The 21,007-nt window shown below is 34.8% G+C and overlaps 1 protein-coding gene and 1 long non-coding RNA gene across 3 annotated transcripts in view; one reads left to right on the plus strand and one right to left on the minus strand.

Annotated features, from left to right (window-relative positions):
* The window catches only part of LOC116421057, a 32,285-nt gene extending 21,945 nt beyond the window's left edge, over positions 1-10,340 (minus strand). Inside the window, exon 1 of the long non-coding RNA XR_004231376.1 lies at positions 10,209-10,340. This is a non-coding gene — a long non-coding RNA (uncharacterized LOC116421057). The remainder of the gene's footprint in view (positions 1-10,208) is intronic.
* Positions 1-21,007, plus strand: part of SGCD (sarcoglycan delta) — a 1,334,163-nt gene that overhangs the window by 979,048 nt on the left and 334,108 nt on the right. The gene's annotated exons all lie outside the window — the stretch shown is intronic.

The raw sequence follows: 21,007 nt of genomic DNA on the forward strand, positions 1-21,007 counted from the left end.
AACCCACATAAGTCATCAGCATTCTTATATATCACTAATAAAATCCAACAGTCAGAGTTACAAAGAGAAATTCCATTTAAAAGTAACTACTGATAATATAAAATATTTAGGAATCCATCTGCCAAGGGAAATCAGAAACTTTATGAGCAAAATTACAGACCACTTTTCACACAAATTAAGTCTGATCTAACCAATTGAAAAATATTAAATGCTCTTGGATAGGCGAGCAAATATAATAAAGATGACAATATTACCTAAACTAATCTATTTATTTAGCGCTATACCAATAGACTCCCAAAAACTATTTTAATGACCTAGAAAAATAACAACAAAGTTCAATGGAAAAACAAAAGGTCAAGAATTTCCAAGGGAATTAATGAAAAAAAATCAAATGAAGGTGCTTAGCTGTACCAGATCTAAATTATATTATGAGCAGCAGTTCCAAAACCTTTGGTATTGGCTAAGGAATAGATTAGTTGATCAGTGGAAAGAGTAGGTTCAAGGGATAAAACAGTCAACAAATATAGCAACCTAGTCTTTGACAAACCCAAAGATCCCAGCTTTGGGATAAGAACTTACTGTTTGATAAAAATTGGGAAAATTGGAAACTAATATGGCAGAAACTAGGCATTGATCCATACTTAACGCCGATACCAAGATAAGGTCAAAATGGGTTCATGACCCAGGCATAAAGAATGAAATTATTAATAAATTAGAGGAACATGGGATAGTTTACCTCAGACCTGTGGAAGGGGAAGGTTTTATGACCAAAGCAGAACTAAGATCATTACTGATCACAAAATAGAAAATTTGATTATACCAAACTGAAAGTTTTTGTACAAACAAAACTAATGCAGACAAGATTAGAAGGAAGCAATAAACTGGAAAAATATTTTTACAGTCAAAGGTTCTGATAAAGGCCTCATTTCAAAATATATAGAGAATTAACTTAATTTATAAAAAATCGTCATTCTCCAATTGAAAAATGGTCAAAGGATATGAACAGACAATTTCGATGAAGAAATTAAACTATTTCTAGTCATATGAAAAGATGCCCAAGTCATTATTAATCAGGAAATGCAAATTAAGACAACTCCAAGATACCACTACACACCTGCGATTGGCTAAGATGACAGGAAAAATAATGATGATTGTTGGAGGGGATTGGGAAAACTGGGACATTGATTCATTGTTGTGGAGTTGGAACGAATCAACCATTTTGGAGAGTAGTTTGAACTATGCTCAAAAAGTTATCAAACTGTGCATACCCTTTGATCCAGCAGTGTTATACTGGGATTATATCCCAAAGAGATTATAAAGAAGGGAAAGGGACCTGTATGTGCAGAATTTGTGGCAGCCCTTTGTAGTGGCTAGAAACTGGAAACTGAATGGATGTCCATCAGTTGAGAATGGCTGAATAAATTGTGGTATATGAAAATTATGGAATATTACTGTTCTGTAAGAAATGACCAACAGGATGATTTCAGAAGGCCTGAGAGACTTAACAACTGATGCTGGAGTGAAATGAAGGACCAGGAGATCATTATATACTTCAACAACTACTAGATGATGACTGTCCTGATGGATCAGGCCATCCTCAGCAACAAGATCAACCAAATCTTTTAATGGAGCAGTAAGAACTGAACCAATCTATACCCAGAAAAGAACTCTGGGAGATGACTAAAACCATTATATTGAATTCCAGTCCCTATATTATGCACACCTGCATCTTTGATTTCCTTCACAAGTAATTTGTACAATAATTCAGAGTCTGATTCTTTTGTACAAAATAATGTTTTGGTCATGTATACTTATTGTGTATCTAAGTTATATTTTAAATATTAACATCTACTGGTCATCCTGCCATCAGGGAGGGGGGGTAAGAGGGAAAAATTGGAACAAGAGGTTTGAATTGTTAATGCTGTAAAGTTACCATGTATATATCCTGTAAAATTAAAGGCTATTAAAAAAAAAAAAAAAGATATATTGGATTACTTGCTGTCTATGGGAGGGGATGGGGGAAAGGGAGGGAGGAAAATGTGAAACACAAGGTTTTGCAAGGATGAATGTTGAAAACTGTCTTTGTATGTATTTTGAAAATAAAAAGCTATTATAAAAAATAGGTCTTCCAGCTCCCAAACAACACTCTTTTCACTACATTATTCTTCCTCCTAAAAATCCTAAAAATGTTAGATTTTTGTGTATCAAATTTGGTTTGCTTTTTAGGGACCAGCCAATGGAGCATGCTCAGAATTGCTGGTATTAGTTCCAGTGGATCATATAAAAGTGTGAGAGCTGGCTTCTGTCCATGTGAGATTTAAGTCTTACAAGCCTTCAGTCTGAGATGTTGAAAAATCTTCTTATTGACTGGACCAGTACATATTTAATAATAGTAATGTGATTTTGATAGAACAAATATTTCCCCTAACTTACTTACCTTGGTTATGAGACACACTCAAGATTACAAAGCTTGTATATCATATATATCATACAAGCTTAGCATATCATAACTTGACACCAGCTCTCCACAGTTAGAGTCAATCTAGTGTTCTTTATCTCACAGATTCCCAAGACCATTTAGAAGATAAGTGTTGTCTTTACCCTCTCGATTCTGTTTTTTTTTTCCATAGTCAACAGAGTGAAAAGTTCCTGGTCAGTATCACAAATGATTTTTCCAGCACCCCTCATAATAGGGTAACATGCTAAGACAATTTTACAAACAGGGAAAAGTTTATTTTAAAAGATTAGGATCTCACTACATTTGTAATGTAGTAGAAAATGAAAGATTTATACCATAAACAAATATAATTTGACATTTTATTACCTTAGTATGGGATAATATCTATATCTATATCTATATATATATATATATAGATAGATAGATAGATATTTATATCTAAGTGCTGGTAGTAATAATGCTATTTAGATGCCAGCTATTACTGTATAATGGGTTGAGGATTATTTTTTTTAGTTTAATGTTACTTATCCATCTCCCAAGAAAGTGGCTTATAAATGCAAATGTTCCTATATGTGGTTCAGATGTGACCATGGGTAACAAGACATTTTAAGGGTAACAAGACATTTTAATGGTATGGAATAGTGAATAGTTGATCTGTTGAAAAAGATAGTGCTTGATTTTATTTTTTGGGTAGTCTTCTTTCATTTCCTTCCTTCCTTCCCTTCTTCTTTCCCTATTCTATCCCTCTTCTTATCACTGTTTATCTCTCTTTCCTTCTTCTTTCAGTCCTTCTCTTTCTTTATATTCCTTTCATCTTTTTCCCCCTTTACTCCATTTCCCCCTTTCCCCTCCCTGCATCTTCAATTGCATTCACACAACCAGACACTCATAGGCCACATATGCACAGACACACACACACACACACACACACACACACCAGAAAATATTCTTATTCTTGCATTTAACAGGTAGAAAATAAGCTGTCTCTCATTCAGCAAAATGCCAGCAAGGTAACATTTAAAATTCTTCCCAAAGGCTAGGTCTCAGATAATTAACCTTAACCCCCTTATTTTATAGATGAGGGAACTGGGGCCTGAAATAGCTGAAAGGACTTGCCTAAGGTCAAACAGATTTTAAGCAGAAGATCTAATATTCAAGCCAAACAATTTGAGAGTTGGAAGGGACATCCATAGTTATTTAGTCCATCCCATGCATGAATGGTAATCTCTACCCTCTATGTATCTGCTGTGTGGTCATCCTGGTCCAGCTTAAATACTTCCAATGAAAGAATACCCTAATTCTTTGAACAGCCCAACTCCTTAAGTATCAAACTCCAGTGACAGGATGGAAAGAGAAAGGAAGGAAGGAAGGAAGGAAGGAAGGAAGGAAGGAAGGAAGGAAGGAAGGAAGGAAGGAAGGAAGGAAGGAAGGAAGGAAGGAAGGAAGGAAGGAAGGAAGGAAGGAAGGAAGGAGGGAGGGAGAGAGGGGGAGAGAAGGAGGGAAGTTTGGAAGGAGGAAAGGAAGGAAGGAAGGGAGGAAGGAAGGAAGGAAGGAAGGAAGGAAGGAAGGAAGGAAGGAAGGAAGGAAGGAAGGAAGGAAGGAAGGAAGGAAGGAAGGAAGGAAGGAAAGTAGGCCTTATACATTCCATGAAAGATTAAGGACAAAGTTTAGCAAAAAAAGAAAGAAAGAAAAGGAAGGGAGGATCAAAGGTAGGTAGGTAGAAGGGAAGGAAGGATGGAAAGAAAGAAAGCAATTTGTTTATGGTCTACTTAATTATTCTAATGAAAAATTAAAGATAGGATATCTTCTGAGCTGCAATGTATAGCAGGAATAAAGTCCTAATCTTGGAACTAACATAGCAGCATGATCCTGGGCAAAATCACTTAACCTTGATGGACTTTACTTTTCTTTTCTGTTAAATAGGGAACCTATCACTTGAACTACAGACCTGTGAGGCATTTGGGGAAGATGTTGTTTTGTAAGCTGCAAAGTTCACTAAATGTAAACAGCTATGACTGTGATTTTATGCTGCCTTATAGTGCAACAGGTTTTTATTTTATGCCCAGAGCTTCCTGGTTATATCTTAAGGGATAAACAGATGGCATGAAGACAGCAAAGGTAGACATTGGAGTTTCTTTTTGTATTTCAGGCTTTTTATCATTTGTAAAGGCTGCTTCATTGCTGTGATCAAACAATGTAAACAGTTTTCTATCAGCATCTAAATTTAATGGCATTTTCAAGAAAACAGTTCTGGGAACAGATGGAAATGATTGCTATTTATCTAGCAACAAATGGGAGTCACAGTAGGGCTCAGAATCAGGATCTAGCCATTAGAAGGGGTGATTGAGAATAGAGAGAAGAGGAGGCAGTTTATGTCTCTCTTGAGAAAGAGAGTAATAGGGGCTAGAAAAAGATATGAAAAGAAGATAACGATATGATGCAAACTTTAAAAAAATTAATTTCCTTGTTGGTATTCTACAAACTCCTTATTGGACAAATAAAAATAAAATGTTTAAATGGAGTATGTGAGACCAATTAAGCTGGTAGTTTCCTAGAACTGAAATAGGGAAACTGAACAAAACTTGTCAGCCAGAGAGGGATTCCATTTATGAGGAAGAGTGGTAGGTGCTAAAGTATCCTGTCTGGTCCATGAATCAGGGGTGCTAAATTTGCCATCCTGAGCCAGTTACCTAGAATATGAATCATGAAGGCCAGAGATTATACTACCAAAATTGTCTGACTGTTCAAATATCTCCATGAAGGTTTTGAATTAAGAAAGCATATTTTTTTCAGGTTTGGGGGATGTGAAGAAAGAGAGCATTTATGGAAAACCATAAATGAGTTAATGTAGTGTTCAAGATAAGCTGTGAATTGGCCCTCAAAGGAGCTTGTTAATGATAACCTGCTAGAAAATTTGCCACTGATTTTCAAGCAGTTTTTTTAAAGCATATGCTTTTCTTTGGGAAGCTAACATCTACTGGCTGTTTTAATGATCAATTATTATTTCATGAGCTGGACTTTGGCCTATCTCTCTCCAATTATCAGGCATGAAGTTTACAACATAGTAAGAAGATAATCATCTCCTTCTCTTGTCTTCTTCCCTTTGTTTAAATAATATACTCAGACCTGAGTAGGTAAGTGAAATTCAAGGAGCTTTCAGGAAGGCCCTGTTAGAAAGACACTCTTGACACTGAAAAATCAGATATTGAGGGAATTTGAGGGAACTTTATTAAAGAAGAAACTTAAAGAATCATCTTAACATTCTTGTTAAGATGGCCTGAAGAAGTCTTGCTTCTCTCCAGGAAGAGGGAACACTGAGTACAGAAGCAAGAGAAGTCTTATATTTGCCAGCTTGGTGCAGCCCTTCCCTTCAGAGAATCAGTTGGTGTGTTCCCTTCTGGGTTACAATCTTTCTAATAAGCCCACAAAATATTTTCCCCTAAATATGTATAAACATACCCCCCCCCATCACACATCCTATGTTCAAAAATGGTGGAAAACTTCTCCTATGGGGTATATTGTTTAATATTCAATTAGCCTACTAAACAGATGCAATATTGATTTGGTCGTCAGGTTACCAACCCCAAATAGTTTGAGCTAGATTGGCTTTTGGGTTTCTCAAAACCATAAGACTCTTTCTGGTTGGCTGAATCTGCCTCTGCTTTCCAAACTACCCAATTCCTTGTCTGCTCAAGACTTCCAAAAACGTAATTGTTGTCTGGAATCTTAACCTTCCTTAACCTCTCACATTCTGGAAACCTATTGATCAATGGTATCCACTATTCTACACTACCTGGAAACTTGCAATACTCTATAGAAACCCAACTTTTCAGTGTTTCTCACAGCCCTTACTGCCTCTTTAAATTGTCCATTTAAATATTTGAAAACATTAGTCACAAAACTGCTCCCCCCCACCCCACTACCATTTTAAAGCCGAAAGCTCCAATTTCCATTAGTGCACTGGGGATCTCTACTTATATCAAGGGTTCTAAACTGGGACCTGTGATTTTTTCCATATTTTAATATATGTTATTTAATATATTTGGTTTTTATTATAATCTACATTTTTTTGTTTTATGAATTTAAAAACACTAGAAAAATAAATCTCATTACCAAATGTTAATTGATAGATTTAGTATTTGATTGATTGAGAAAGGATTATATGCTTTAGACTACCCAAAAGCTCTCCAACACAAAAAAAAGTTAAGAAATTCTGACCTAGATAACTTGCAAATACCTCAATCATCTTTCTCAAAATTGCCTCTTTCATTATCTTCTTTGTTTCTGTTGCTAGCACTGGTCCAACCTGACTTTCAACCTTTGAGTCACATTTGACTCTTATTTTTTCCTTGGCCCAGACATAAAATCATTCAAACCCCTGTTGCTTCTATCTCCATAATGTTACTCCATAATGAATGCCCTAGACCCATTCCGCCCATTATTTGCCTCTGGAAGCCTAATGTCCTCCTGCCTAGGCTATTAGAATAGCCTGCTAGAATACCCAGAATATTACTGCTCTTCTGGCCTCTATTATTTCCCTTCTCTAATCCAATTTTACAGCGTATGTCCAGGTAATTTCCCTACCACATGATCTTGTTCATATTGCTCCACTACACAAAAAAACTTCATTTTTCCTTTTTGTCATCTTTGCCAATCTGATGTAATTGGAACCTCTAAGTAGATTTAATTTTAATTTTTATAATTATTAGTAATTTTGAACTTTTTTTCTCTCTTGCTGGTGATAGCTTGACTATCTTCCTTTAAGAACAATTTCCTTTGACAATTTATCAATTGGAAAGTACTTCTTGTTCTTTATATATTTGAATAAATTTCTTATATATCATAAAAAATGTTTTTGTCCTTTGTTCTCGAAGACAACTATTGTTCTGATATGGGATCCACCTGCCAGTGATTGCTGGAGGTCTAACTTAGACCTGTAGAATGAATCTCTTCATGTGAGCAGATGATGATACAAGGAGACTGAGAGACACTTGTGTTCTCTGACATCTCTCCTATTTCCTCTTGCCTCCAATTAAGTTCATTTTCAAACCACAAGGAACATCTGTGTAAGTAAAAGCTGCTTTGCAACGCCTTCCAATGTTATCATTCACAGCTGTGGAGGCTCTAGGAGAACTGACCTGGCCCTTCATTTAGGCATGATCCTTAACTGTGCTGACTCAGTTAATAGCAAATGCACAAACTAACTGACGATGGTGTGGGGGGAAAATATTCATAAAACAAAAACCAGGGAGTTTTCAGGAAACTAATGCTATACTAATTCAGGAAACTAATAATGCTATACAAAGTTACCAGCCTCACTCCTCCAGAGCCTGTGTCCTGTGGCATGGAGATCAGGATGACTGGAGATGGCTCTGGATACAGTGGGAGACTTGGTCTTTTGAAGTTAAGATCTTTCCTGGATCTCAGATTGACTTAAACAAAACTCATTCAGTGATTAAGACTGATGAGATTAGGATCCCTTTGATTCCTAGTCAGAGAACCAAAATGATGAGATTAGTGGCAGTCAGAGAGTTGTTAAAATCCTCTTATTGTTGCTGCAGGTTCTTCATGAAAGAATTCATGAAACCGGAAATATTAATTGGCAAAAATGAAAGTTTATCGTTGGATAGGAAGCCAGCTTTGCTAAGAGACTGACTTCATAGTGGCAAAGTCCTATTAGGGAAATGGAGGCTGGCACTGAGAAGAGAATGCCTTCTCAAGTGGGCAGGGTCCTAGAAGCAGAACAAGCTGCTTTGGACCTTCTGCAAAGAGTAAGTTTAGAAACTCCCCTTTAAAAAGAGTCTTGAGGCTTCAGGTTGAAAAGGAAGCCAAAATTTCCAGGCCTAGATGCTTATTAGTATCCAGCCCAGATCTACAATTGGAATTAAAAACACTTCAAAGGGGGTCTTTTTCACCAAGATTTCTAATTGAATCAAAGGGTCTGGCATTCCCAAAAGATAACTTATCTGGGGGAAGATTCCAAAATGGATCACAGATCAAAAGGGAATACAGTTTCAGAGTGATAATCTTAAAGGGAGCACAGTTTCAGTAAAGGTAACAGTTTCCTCCCCCATCCCCCCCTTCAAGACTAGGCCAAAAAAAAAAAAAAAAAAAGACTTTATCTAATTAAAAAGAAAAAAAATCAATATGCTAGAGGCAGATCCTCAGTGTTTCTGGCCAAAAGAGTTCTATTTACACTCATCCTGAGCCATTTGGGCCCAACAATGATCAAGTAAGACTGGCTTGGACTGATACCTATTGTTAGAAAATCAACAAAACAGTGAATGATTTGAATTTAAGGCAAATCTTTGAGAAAGAAATCCAGTCCTTAATTTGTCTAAGATATCTTGCAATCAAAATTTAGATTCCTTTGGTCAAAGAACCTACTTATGATACTCATATGGACCAAGGGAAATAAGGGAAAAGGAGAAAGAAGGAGAAAAGGAAGGAAAGGGTAGTGAGGAGAAAGGAAAACCTGTACTTGTGTGTCCTTGGGCAAAACATTTAACCTTTCAACCTCAGTTTCCTCATTTACTAAATAGGATTAATAATAACACCTACCTTAAGAATTTGTTGGGAGAATTAAGTGAGATAGCATTAATAAATCTTCTGCAAACAGTAAAGTTTTATGTAAATGCTAGTTATTATTATGGAAATTAGGTCTTAGAGCACATCTATTTGAAGCAGTGCTATATTCCTTCTGAGTATCCTTTCTGTACTATAGCTAAGTAAAGCTCCTTTTCATAATTGTTAGATGTTCTACAAGTATTTTGTTTGATTATTATATTGTACCTGAATTATTAGATTAGCCTGAGCTGGGCCTGGTCAACAATAGTTTCTGTATGTAGGTTGAGGCAAGAGTAGGCTTGGAGTAGAGTGTGAAGTAGCCAAATTAAAACTAGACAAGTTAAATTTATGTTGAACCATTCCTATATTGTTGTATAACTTTCTCCAAAGGATCTCAGAAGTACCAGAGTAGTAAGGGACTGGCAGATGTCAAGAGAGATCAGAATTATGAATAAGAGGGGCAGCTAGGTGGCATAGTGGATAGAACACCAACCCTGAAGTTGGGAGGACCTAAGTTCAAATCTGGTTTCAGAAATACTTCCTAGCTGGGTGACCCTGGGCAAGTCACTTACCCCCAACTGCCTCAGCAAAAATAAATAAATAAATAAGGATTGTGAATAAGAAATGGGTAAATGGAGGGGGAGAGGAAAAACAAAAGGAACAAGAGATCTGAGGACAAAGGAAGACATAATGAAGAACTATTTATAGTTCATGCTATGATTAAGATCTAAAAGATTGAAAAGTAATGCTAAAGCAGAGTGACAGTAAAGAAGGACAGAGCAAAAGAATTAGAAGAAGAAGGGAAAATATACTCAGGAGGAATGATATATATGTGTGTGTGTATGATATATATGGGTAGAAGCCATGGTCAGAAAGCAGTTCAGGTTCCTTAAAATAGAGGTAGACAATAAGTTTGTGTATCAATAAATTTGTGACAATAAGAGGTGTGACAATAAGTTTGAGTATCCTCAAATATGAATAGTGATGTATAATACTCCAAGTATAAAGGCAGGGGTTGAAATGGAGTGAAAAACTGGGTAAAAGTTCCTTGAGGACAGAGGATGTATCATTTTTCATCTTTGTATCTCTATCACCTTGCACATTTTGATGCACTTTTAAAATATTTAATGAGCTTAATTGAATTTACATTCTACTACACAGAAATTAAAGGGTACAATCTTACTTGAAATTCCAAGGATATTCTTGTTCCCTTTCTTGTGTTCAAGGAGTCATTTCTATCATCAGACAACTGATTTAGAAGAAAATAAGGATATTCTGTAAACCATGTAACCTTCTTCAGCCTTGAACTCAGTTTCTTAGACATATTTGAAAGTAAAAAAAAGTAAGAAAAATTATATGATCATGATTCTCAGTACTAAAAGAAAAATACATGGCATATTCCACTAATTTTACAAGTGAGAAAAATTGAGGCCCAGATAAATGAATGAATTGTCAAGTTCATACAGTTGGTAAATGGTTGATCCCAAATTCAAACCCAGCTTCAAAGATCTTTCTTTGTTGCAAAGTGGAGCCCTAGCCCAAGTCCAATTCTTGAACTTAGAGGCCTTTCAGTTACAGTGACTGCCAGGAAATGACAAGATTCCCAAGCATATGGGGAAAAATGCCTGAAAAAGTGGTGGTAATTTTTACAGCAGGTTATCATTATAAACCTCCTTTGAGGGCCAATTCACAGCTTGTCCTGAACACTACATTAGCTCATTTATGGTTTTCTGAAAATGATCCATTTGCTGATGCTTCTAAATTTTAAAAATATGTTTTCCTAATTTAAAACCCTTAGGGAGACATTTCAATACCCAATCAAGTGCTGTATGCCATTTCAACCCTGAAAATACAGCAAGTCATAATTCTTACTCCAGGTAGCATACTTAAGGGTATCATTTGGAAGAAATGTTATAATGATTCTGCTTTACCCCAGAGGGAAGAGTTGAGGAGACCCTGGGATGAAATGATACCCCCTTCAAGAGGATCACACTTTGGTTCAGTGAAAGGAAAATCTTTCTAATAACTAGAATTAACCAAAAAGTAATTAAGAGATTCCTGTGTGCTCAATTTTTGAAAGTTTTCAAGTACTAATTGGACAACTAATCATTCAATTCAGAAGCATTTGTTAAGTGCCTACTATGTCTGAGATACTAAGTGGATACAAAGGCAAAAAGAATCTCTTAAAAATAGTGTTTTCCCTTTCTAATGGGAGAGACATCATGAAAACAACTATTTGAGCACATGGTATAAATTAAAATAAAATTGGAGGTAATCTCAGAAGTTGTAAAGTTCATTTCTGATTCAGAATGAGATGGCTAGGAACCTTTCTTCCAACTCTGAGTTTCAAGTAAACTATAAAATACTAGATATTTCAATAAAATGCTAAAAAACAGGATCATCTGGTGACTGGAACTCATAGATTTAAAATCTCATAATCTTGTAAATAGAGCCAAAAAGTTTATAATCTTGTACCTGCTATACTCAGTTCATTACTCACACACACACACACACACACACACACACATACACACATACACGCACACACAGCTAAATATTTTTGTATACAATAAGTTCTTTTCTTTTTTTTTTTTTTTTTGGTCTCATGGGAGGATTTAGTAGTGGGATTACTGGATCAAAGAATATGCACAGTTTTATAGCTCGTTAGGCTTAGTTCCCAGATTGTTCTCCAGAATAGTTGAACCAGTTCATTTCTCCATCATCTATTAATCGTACCTATATTACCTCATTCACTTCAGCATTTTTGTTTCTGATAGGTATAAGGTGATGATTTAGAGCATGTTTTTCATGAGTATGGATAGATTTGATTTCTTCTGAAAACTGCCTGTTCATACACTTTGATCATTTCTCAATTGAGAATAGTTCTAACTTACATGAACTGATGCTGAGTGAAATGAACAGAACCAGGAGATCATTATATACCTCAACAACGATACTGTATGAGGATGTATTCTGATGGAAGTGGATTTCTTCAACAAAGACAAGATCTAACTTAGTTTCAATTGATCAAGGATGGACAGAAGCAGCTACACCCAAAGAAAGAACACTAGGAAATGAATGTAAACTGCTTGCATTTTTGTTCTTCTTCCCGGGTTATTTATACCTTCTAAATCCTATTCTCCCTGAGCAACAAGAGAACTGTTTGGTTTTGCACACATATATTGTATCCAAAATCTACTGTAACCTATCTAATATGTATAGGACTGCTTGTCATCTGGGGGAGAGGGTGGAGGGAGGGAGGGGAAAAATCAGAACAGAAGTGAATGCAAGGGATAATGTAAAAAATTACCCTGGCATGGGTTCTGTCAATAAAGTTATTTAAAAAAATAAAAAAAAATTTTAAAAAGAGAATAGCTCTAATTTTTTTTTTAAATAAATTAGTCGGGGCGGAGCCAAGATGGCGGAGAAGGCACACACGACTTTCTAAGCTCTTCTCTTACCCTCTTTATCAATATTATATCGAGCCTCAAAAATAGTCTTGACTGCTACAATTCGTAAAGATAAGAAATAAAACTCACCAGCAGAAGAAAATCTGGTCCGCCAAAAAGGGTTGGTTCTTGGGGCCAGGGGGAGATCAGCCGACTGGGAGAGAAAATTAGGGTTCCGAGGAGGTCAAACCAAAAGTTAAGCCAGATATCAGCACAAGCCGCAGCCCCAACCCACAGTACGGCTTTTCCTTGGGGAGTTGGACTGCACGGGAGGAGGACACAGCCCGGGTTAGCCCTAACCCACGCAGGGGGGGCCGGCCAGCCGGAAGCTTAGGGTTGATTTGTCGGGCAGAGCGGGGCAGACCGCAGAGTTCGTAGAATCGGTCTGAGGTCAGCTGAATACCAAAGTCCCCAAGAGGTCGGCCTGGGCAGTGACACTTTGCCCTTCTTCTAGCCTAGGGCAAAGCAACCCACTGGGCACCTAAGCTGGCCAGTGCTGAATCCACTCCTTTGGGGAAGGGAAAACTCACCAGAGCACCCCATATGGAGCCGGAAATCGTTTAATCTCTCCCTGTCTCGAGGGCTGGTAACCCCTTGCCTAGGAGAAACCCTAAAGGCTTTTTAAAACATGAATAAAAAGAGAAAAGAAATCTCAGCCTTTCAGAAAAGAGCAGGTCAGCAAACCTGAAAAAGACCACAAACAGCAAAATGGACCAGATTGTCATCCTTACATGATGCTTCCAAGAAGAGACCATTAAAAGTCCAAAAGAGAGTTGAAGATAAAAGGGAAAGGAAAGAGAAGCCTTAAAGAGAGCAACAACCTGAAATGAATTGGAAAGAAAAATTCAGGAAAGTAAGAATTTGGGAATTGAAAAAATAAAGAATCACTGGAGGATTTGGAATTGAAAAGACAAAGAACTCGAACAAAGTAGGATCTGTGAATTGAAAAGACAAAGAACTGAAAAAGTAGGATCTGTGAATTAAAAAGAAAATAATTCATTAAAGAAAAAAAAAATAGTGAAATGAAAAAAATTCCAAAAAAACAAAATTTAAAAACTCAATTGGACATATAAAGAAAGAAGAAAAACAAGAAAATAATTTTAAAAATTAGAACTGAAAAAATTAAAACAGATTCATTAAAAAAGAATCATAAGCAAAACAAAAAATGACAAACTGAAAACCGTTATCACCAAAAACGACAGACTTGGAAAAAAGACTAGGAGAGATAATCAGGTTATTGGACTTTCCAAATATATGAAAAAAGGCCAAACTATTTTACAAGAAATCATCAAAGAAACTCCCAGATATAATTTGAAGGAAAATGGCATTGAAAGAATTACGAACCCTTTGAAAAAAACCCTAAAAACAAAACCCCAAGGAATATTGTGGCCAAATTTCAGAACATCAGATTAAGGAAAACATTTTACAAGCCCCAAAAAAAAACCAATTTTTAAACCGGGGTGCCACAATAATTTTAAAATCTTTCCCACATTAAAGGTGGGGGGAATTGATATTCAAAAAAGAACTTTGGGATGCCCAAGAATAAACTAAGCTGGAGCATTTTCCAGGGGAAGAAGATGGAATTAATAAACAAATGAATTCCATTTGTTTCTAAAGGAAAAAAGACCAGAACTAAACACAAAATTTGATCTTCAACATAGAACTCAAAGAGTGAAAAAGGTTAACCCGGAATTGTATTTTTTGTGGATAACAAAAAGAATAATGTATAATTTGATTTACTGATATAAATAAAAAGGGAAGTAGATATGGAAAGGGTTGGCGAAAATTAAGGAGGGTAAAAAAGAAAAACCAACCTAAAAGGGAAACTTTATTTCTGGGGAATTTAAGGGGAGGAACATTTTGGGAATCTTTACTCATCAGGTTTTCCAAAGAAAAATAATTAATTTTTTGAGAAAATTCTCCCCTTTTAAAAACGGGGGAGGAAAAGGGAAAAAAAAAAGAGTAATAAGGGAAGGAAGGGGAAAAACCAAAGGGGGGGAGGATTATAAAAGGGTAAGACAAAAGAGGTCATTTTAAAAAGGGGAAAAGAGGGGTTGGGGAAAAATAAGGCTAATCGGGGTTAAAGATGGCAGGAAATACAGATTTAGTAATTTAATTAAATGGAATGGGATGAACCCCCCCAAAAAGGGAGGCGAAAAGAGATGGATCAAAAACAACCCTACAATATGTTGTTTACAAAAACATAAAATGAGATACATATAAGTAAAGGTAAAAGGCTGGAGCAAAATCTATTTGCTTTGGGTGATCAAAAAGGTAGATCTTTTCCCAGATCAAAAAGCAAAATTGATTAATTAAAAAGAGATAAGGAAACCATCCCTAAAAGGTAAAAAACAATTAATTAAAACATATCTGACTAATGGTATGGCATCCAACTTCCTGGAAGTTAAGAGGGCGAAAAATGGACCAAAATAATAAGGGAGTCTCCCTTTGCACTAGAATTGGGCAATCAAACCACAAAACAAATAAGAGGTTAAAAATAAATAGTATTAGAAAAAATTAGGTATTTAGTCTTTGGAGAAAATTGAATGGAGATAGAAAGGAATATACTTTTTTCCTCAGATTCATGGAACCTATTCAAAAACTACCATATTAGGACAAAAGACCTCAAATTAAATGCAAGAAAAAAATAGAAATGCTTTCTTTTCAGATCATGATGTAAAAACTACATTCAACAAAAAGTTAGGGGAAATGACCAAAAAGTATGGAAACTAAACAACTCATCTTAAAGAATGATTGGGTGAAGCAGCAAATTATGATACAATTAAAATTTCCTCAAGATAATGACAATGATAAATCATACCAAAATTTGTGGGATGCCAAAGGGTTAAGAGGGAATTTTAATTCCTTAGACTTAGAACAAAAAGAAAAGAAAAAAATGAGGGGCTTGCAACTAAAAAACCAAAAAAAAGACCAAATTAAAACCCCAATAAATATAAATTTGAAATTTAAAAATTAAAAGGAAAATTAAAAAATTTAAGTAAAAAATATTGAACATAATAAAACTAAAGTTGGTTCTATGAAAAAGCAATAAAATAGATTTTGATAAACTTATTAGAAAAGGAGGGAGGAAATGAAATTAGTAGTCTTAAAAATGAAAAGGGAGAACCTTCCCCAATGAAGAAAATTGAAAATAATAGAGTTATTTTGCTCAACTTTATGCCAATAAATTTGAAACCTAAGGAAATGGATGACCCCTCCAAAAATATAGACTTCCCAGACTAAAGGAGGAAGTAAATTGGAAAGTACCATTTCAGAAAAAAGTAGAACAGGAATTAAACAACTCCCTAAGAAAAAACCCCAGGACCGGGGTTTAATTGAATTTTACCAAACATTTAAAGAACAATTGGCCCCAATACTATATAAATTATTTGATAAAATAGGGTTTAAAGGAGTCCCTCCAAATTCCTTCTATAACGACATGGTCGATCCAAACCAGGAGGTTGAAAACAAGAAAGAAAAATTTAGACCAATCTAGAATTATTAAAATCTTAAATTTTAAGATATTTAAAAAGAAAAAAAAATCATTTCCCAAGATAATAACTATGATCAATAGGATTTTACCAGGAATGCAGGGCTGGTTAATATTAGGAAAACTATAAATAATTGGCCATGTTAAAATCAAATTCAAAACCAATGATCATCTCAATAAGCAGAAAAGCATTTGGTAAAACAAAATCCATTCCTATTAAAAAACATTTGGGTATAGGAAAATGGACTTTTCTAAAATAATCAATTATTTAAAACCACGTAATCATATGTAATGAGACAACCCATTCCCAAAAGATCTGGAGGAAAAAGGTTACTATCACTTTTAATTTAAATTTGTTTGAAACCTAAATTAGCTAAAGCGGAAAGAGATTAAAGGAATAAGAATGGAAGGGAAACCAAATTATCACCTTTTGCCGATGACTTGTGGAATTAGAGAACCCCAAGTTCTACTAAAAGATTAGAAATAATCCACAACTTTGCAAAGTTGTTGGTTAAAATAAACCCACAAAGTCATCAGCTTTTATTACAAAAATCCAACATCAGAGTTACAAAAGAAACCATTTAAAGTAACTACTGATAATATAAAAATTTAGGAATCTTCTGCCAAGGGATAATCAAAACTTTAACAAAATTACAGACCACTTTTACAAATTAAAGTTGAATATTTTTGATTAACCAATTGGAAAAAATATTAAATGTCGGATAGGGGACAAATATAATAAAGATGACAATATTACCTAAATAATTTATTTATTTAGCGTAAATCAGGTCCCAAAAACTATTTTAATGACCTAGAAAAAATAAAACAAAATTTATGGAAAACAAAAATTGAATTTCAGGGAATTAATGAAAAAAAATCAAATGAAGGTTTTTAGCTGTACCAGACCTAAAATTTTAATTATAGACAGCAGTTACCAAAACTATTTGGTATTGCAAGGAATAGATTAGCTGATCGGGAAAGATTCAAAGGAAAAAACAGTCAAAAATATAAAACCTTCTTTGAAAACCCAAAGACCCCACGGGATAACAACTTACTTTTGATAAAATTTTGGGAAAAAATTAAACTAGTATGGCAGAAACTAGGCATTGATCCATCAAACTAACCAAGATAAGGTTAAAATGGGTTCATGACCTAGGTAAAGTAAATTATTAATAAATTAGAGGAACAAGGATCCTCTCAGACCTTGGGAAGGGGAGGTTTTATGACCAAAGAAGAACTAAGATCATTACGATCACAAAATAGAAAATTTATTATACCAAACGAAAAGTTTTTGTACAAACAAAAGTAAGAGACAAGATTGAAGGGAAGCAAAATTTTTTACAATCAGGTTTGTAAAGGCCTCTTTTCCAAAATATTAAAATTCCTAATTTATAAAAATCGCCATTCTCCAATTGAAAAATGGTCAACGGATATGAACAAAACTCAGATGAAGAAACTGAAACATTTCTATCATATGAAAAGATGCTCCAAGTCTTATTAATCAGAGAAATGCAAAATTAAGACAATCTAAGATACCACACACCGTCGATTCTAAGATGACAGGAAAAAATATGATTGTTGGAGGATGCGGGAAAACTGGGACATTGATGCATTGTTGGTGGAGTTGGAAGAATCCAACCATTTTGGGAGTAGTTTGGAACTATTCAAAAGTTATCAAATTTGCATACCCTTTGATCCAGCAGTGTTATACTGGGATTAACCCAAAGAGTTATAAAGAAGGAAAGGGGACCCAAGAAGTTTGTGGCAGCCCTTTTGTGTGGTTAGAAACTGGAAACTGAATGGATGTCCACGTTGGAGAATGGCTTGAATAAATTGGGTATAAAAGGAATATTACGTTCTTAAGAAAACCAACAGGATGATATCAGAAAGGCCAGAACTTTAAGAATTGTGCGAGGAAATGAGCAGGACCAGGAGTTATTATACTTCAACAACAATAATATGATGAATTCGATGGACCTGGCATCCTCAAACAGATCAACCAAATCATTTCCAATGGAGCAGTAATGAACTGGAGCCATGAAGAAAGAACCTGGATGACAAACCCATTACTGAACCCAACCTATATTTATGTTTGATTTTTATTTCCTTCACAAGCTAATTGTACAATATTTCAGAGTCTGATTCTTTTTGTACAGCAAAATAATGTTTTGGTCATGTAAAAAAAATAAAAAATAAAATAAATTAGTCTTAATTCATATATTTGAGAAATTAGATTTTTATCAGAGAAACTTGCTTTAATTTTTTTTTGAAATTGCTTCATTGACTATTGCTTCTTTTAGCAAAATGTAGCTTCAGTGATTAACTCTTTTAATTACTTCTATTTTTGCTTTGGCTTTGTATAAAATCATGATTGCTGCCTCAGTCTTTTTTACTTCAACCAAAGTATAATGGTGATACTACAACCCTTTATTTTTACTATGTATTTTTCTCTTTTAAGCATATCTCTTGTATGCAACATATTGTTAGAGTCTTATTTCTAATCCATTCTGCTTACACTTCTGTTTTCAAGGTTATTTCCTCTCATTCACATTCTCAGTTAGGATTACTAACTGTATGTTTTCTTCTATACTACTTTCTTAAGTTTTTTTCTCTCTTTTTTTATCCTGTCCCTCTTCAAAAGTCTGCTTTCCTTCTGACCACTGCCTCCATTTCTCCATCCTCTCTTTTATCATCACCCCCCTATAATTCCTATCACTCTTTTCTCTTATTTCCCTATTGGATAAAATAGATTATTTTTTATCCAGCTGAGTGTGTGTATGTGTGTACATGCATGTATATATATATATGCGCATATATGTATGTGTATGTGTATATATATATATATATATATATATATATTCTTTCTATTTTGACCCAATTTGAATGAGTGAAGTTTAAGCACTGTCTGCCATTCCCACAATTTCCATGCCACAATAAAAATCTTCTTTGCATGCCTTTTTAATGTGAGAAAATTTTCCCTCATCTCTCTCCCTTTCCCTTTCTCCCTGTGCTTCCCTCTTTCTCACATCTACATTTATTTATTTGTTTGCATATTTAAATTTCTTACAGGTCAACCCAACATAAGGAATTTACACTCATGTCTTCTATCTCTATAGATACTTTCTAACTATTCTAATAAAGATAAAATTCTTAGGAGTTACATGTATTATCTTTCCATATGGAAATGCAAGCAGTCTGACATAGAGTTCCTCATGAGTATTCTTTAATGTTTCCCTTTTCATGCTTCACTTGAGTCTTTTGTTTGAATATTATATTTTAATTTCAATTCTGGTCTTTTCATCAGGAATGCTTGAACATCCTCTTTTTCATTAAATGTTCATGATTAAAGGATTATATTCAGTTTTATTTTTTATCTTAATTCTAGCTCCTTTGCCTTCTAGAATAACATTCCAAACCTTTCTTCATTCGTAGATGATAATAAATTTTGTGTGATCCTGACTGTTTTTCCATGATTTTTAACTTATTTAGTTCTGCCCTTTTGCAATATTTTCTCCTTGAATGGGAACCTCTGGGATTTGACTATAATATTCTTGCAACTTTTCACTTTGGGATCTCTTTCAGAAGCTGATTGGTAGCTTCCTCCAGTCTCCATTTTTTCCTTTGCCTGTAAGATACCAAAGCAGTTTTCCTTTAAAATTTCTTGAAATATGAAAATTGATTTTTTCTTTTATTATAACTTTAAAGTAATCTGATAATTTTTAATTCTCTCTCTTTGATCTACTTTCCATATCAGTTTTATTCCCCAATGACATTTCACATTTTCTCCTGTTTTTTTTTTTTTTAATTATTTTGACTTTGTTTAATTGTTTCTTGAAGTCTCATGGAATCATTAATTCAGCATAAGCAATTCTAATTTTTAAGAAATTCTTTTTTTCAATGTGCTTTTTCAATGTGTTTTTGTATTTATTTTTTCCCCATTTGGCCAACTTTGTTTTTTAAAGTGTTCTTTTCTTCAATGAATTTTTTGTCGCTCTTTTCATTGGACCAATTCCTTTAAGGTGTTAATTTTCTGTACATGAATTTAATGCCACAGGTTTTCATTTATGTATTCAGGAAATTAGTCTGCTTTTCATATTATCTGATCTCTGATGACATTGTACTGTGTAATAAAATCATGTACATTTTCTAGTTGGTGGTGTTAAAAAATAATCAGAGTGTAACTTGATTCTTTAGATCATTGCTACTTGATTTTGATGGACAAATGAAATACATTATTTAATAGCAGAACTAAAGAACTTAGTTAAGTCCCTGAATCTTTAAAAAAAAATACCAAGTAGTATTCATTTTGTAATTAACCTTGATTGATACTATGATTTCTTTTATTTGAACATTCTGACCTTTTATCTTATTATGAAGTAAACTGCAGATACTAGAAACAGTTTTTTTTTTGACTATTTTTGTTCCTCTTTTATCAAACTGTTGATTTTCTTTTCATAATTTTTTTCATCGCTTGTTGTGTTTTTTTTCCAAAACACAGCCAGGTATAAAAGAGTTCAGATCTTTTATTGTGTCCTTCAATATAGCACGGTTAGCTCAGGCCTATCTCTCTGCTTGGTTCCAAGAGATCTTGCAGCTTTGTCCTTGGCTTCTGCCTCTGCTTTCTTCAGCCTCCAGCCAGCACCAAGGTGGAAAATGCAATGAATCTCTTGCCTTGAAGATAGGGCTTGTGGGCTTCCTCCCAGAGTGCTCCTCTCCGACCCCAGGCAATGTTCCCAAGAAAACTCTCCCAAGCTCTAAGAGCTTCCTGTATATATATATGATCTCCCAAAGGTTAACTCCTCCTTCTGGAGAGAGAGGGATTCTGGGTTATCTCCCAGAGTGCTCTCTGGCCCTAAGGGAGGTGTGAATTCGGATATCTCATACTAAGCCATACTAAGCCCTGAATTCTCCCAAAAGTGTGAACTCCATTGAGTACTTAGATACTTATGAGCTCTCTAAAGGTGTGAACACAAGCACTGTTTCCATCAGCTCTAATGGCTTAACAATTTGTAAAGATTCCAACAATCGCTCTCATTTCTCTTC

This window comes from Sarcophilus harrisii, chromosome 2 (genome assembly GCF_902635505.1).
Source record: "Sarcophilus harrisii chromosome 2, mSarHar1.11, whole genome shotgun sequence".
Taxonomy (NCBI): Eukaryota; Metazoa; Chordata; class Mammalia; order Dasyuromorphia; family Dasyuridae; genus Sarcophilus; species Sarcophilus harrisii.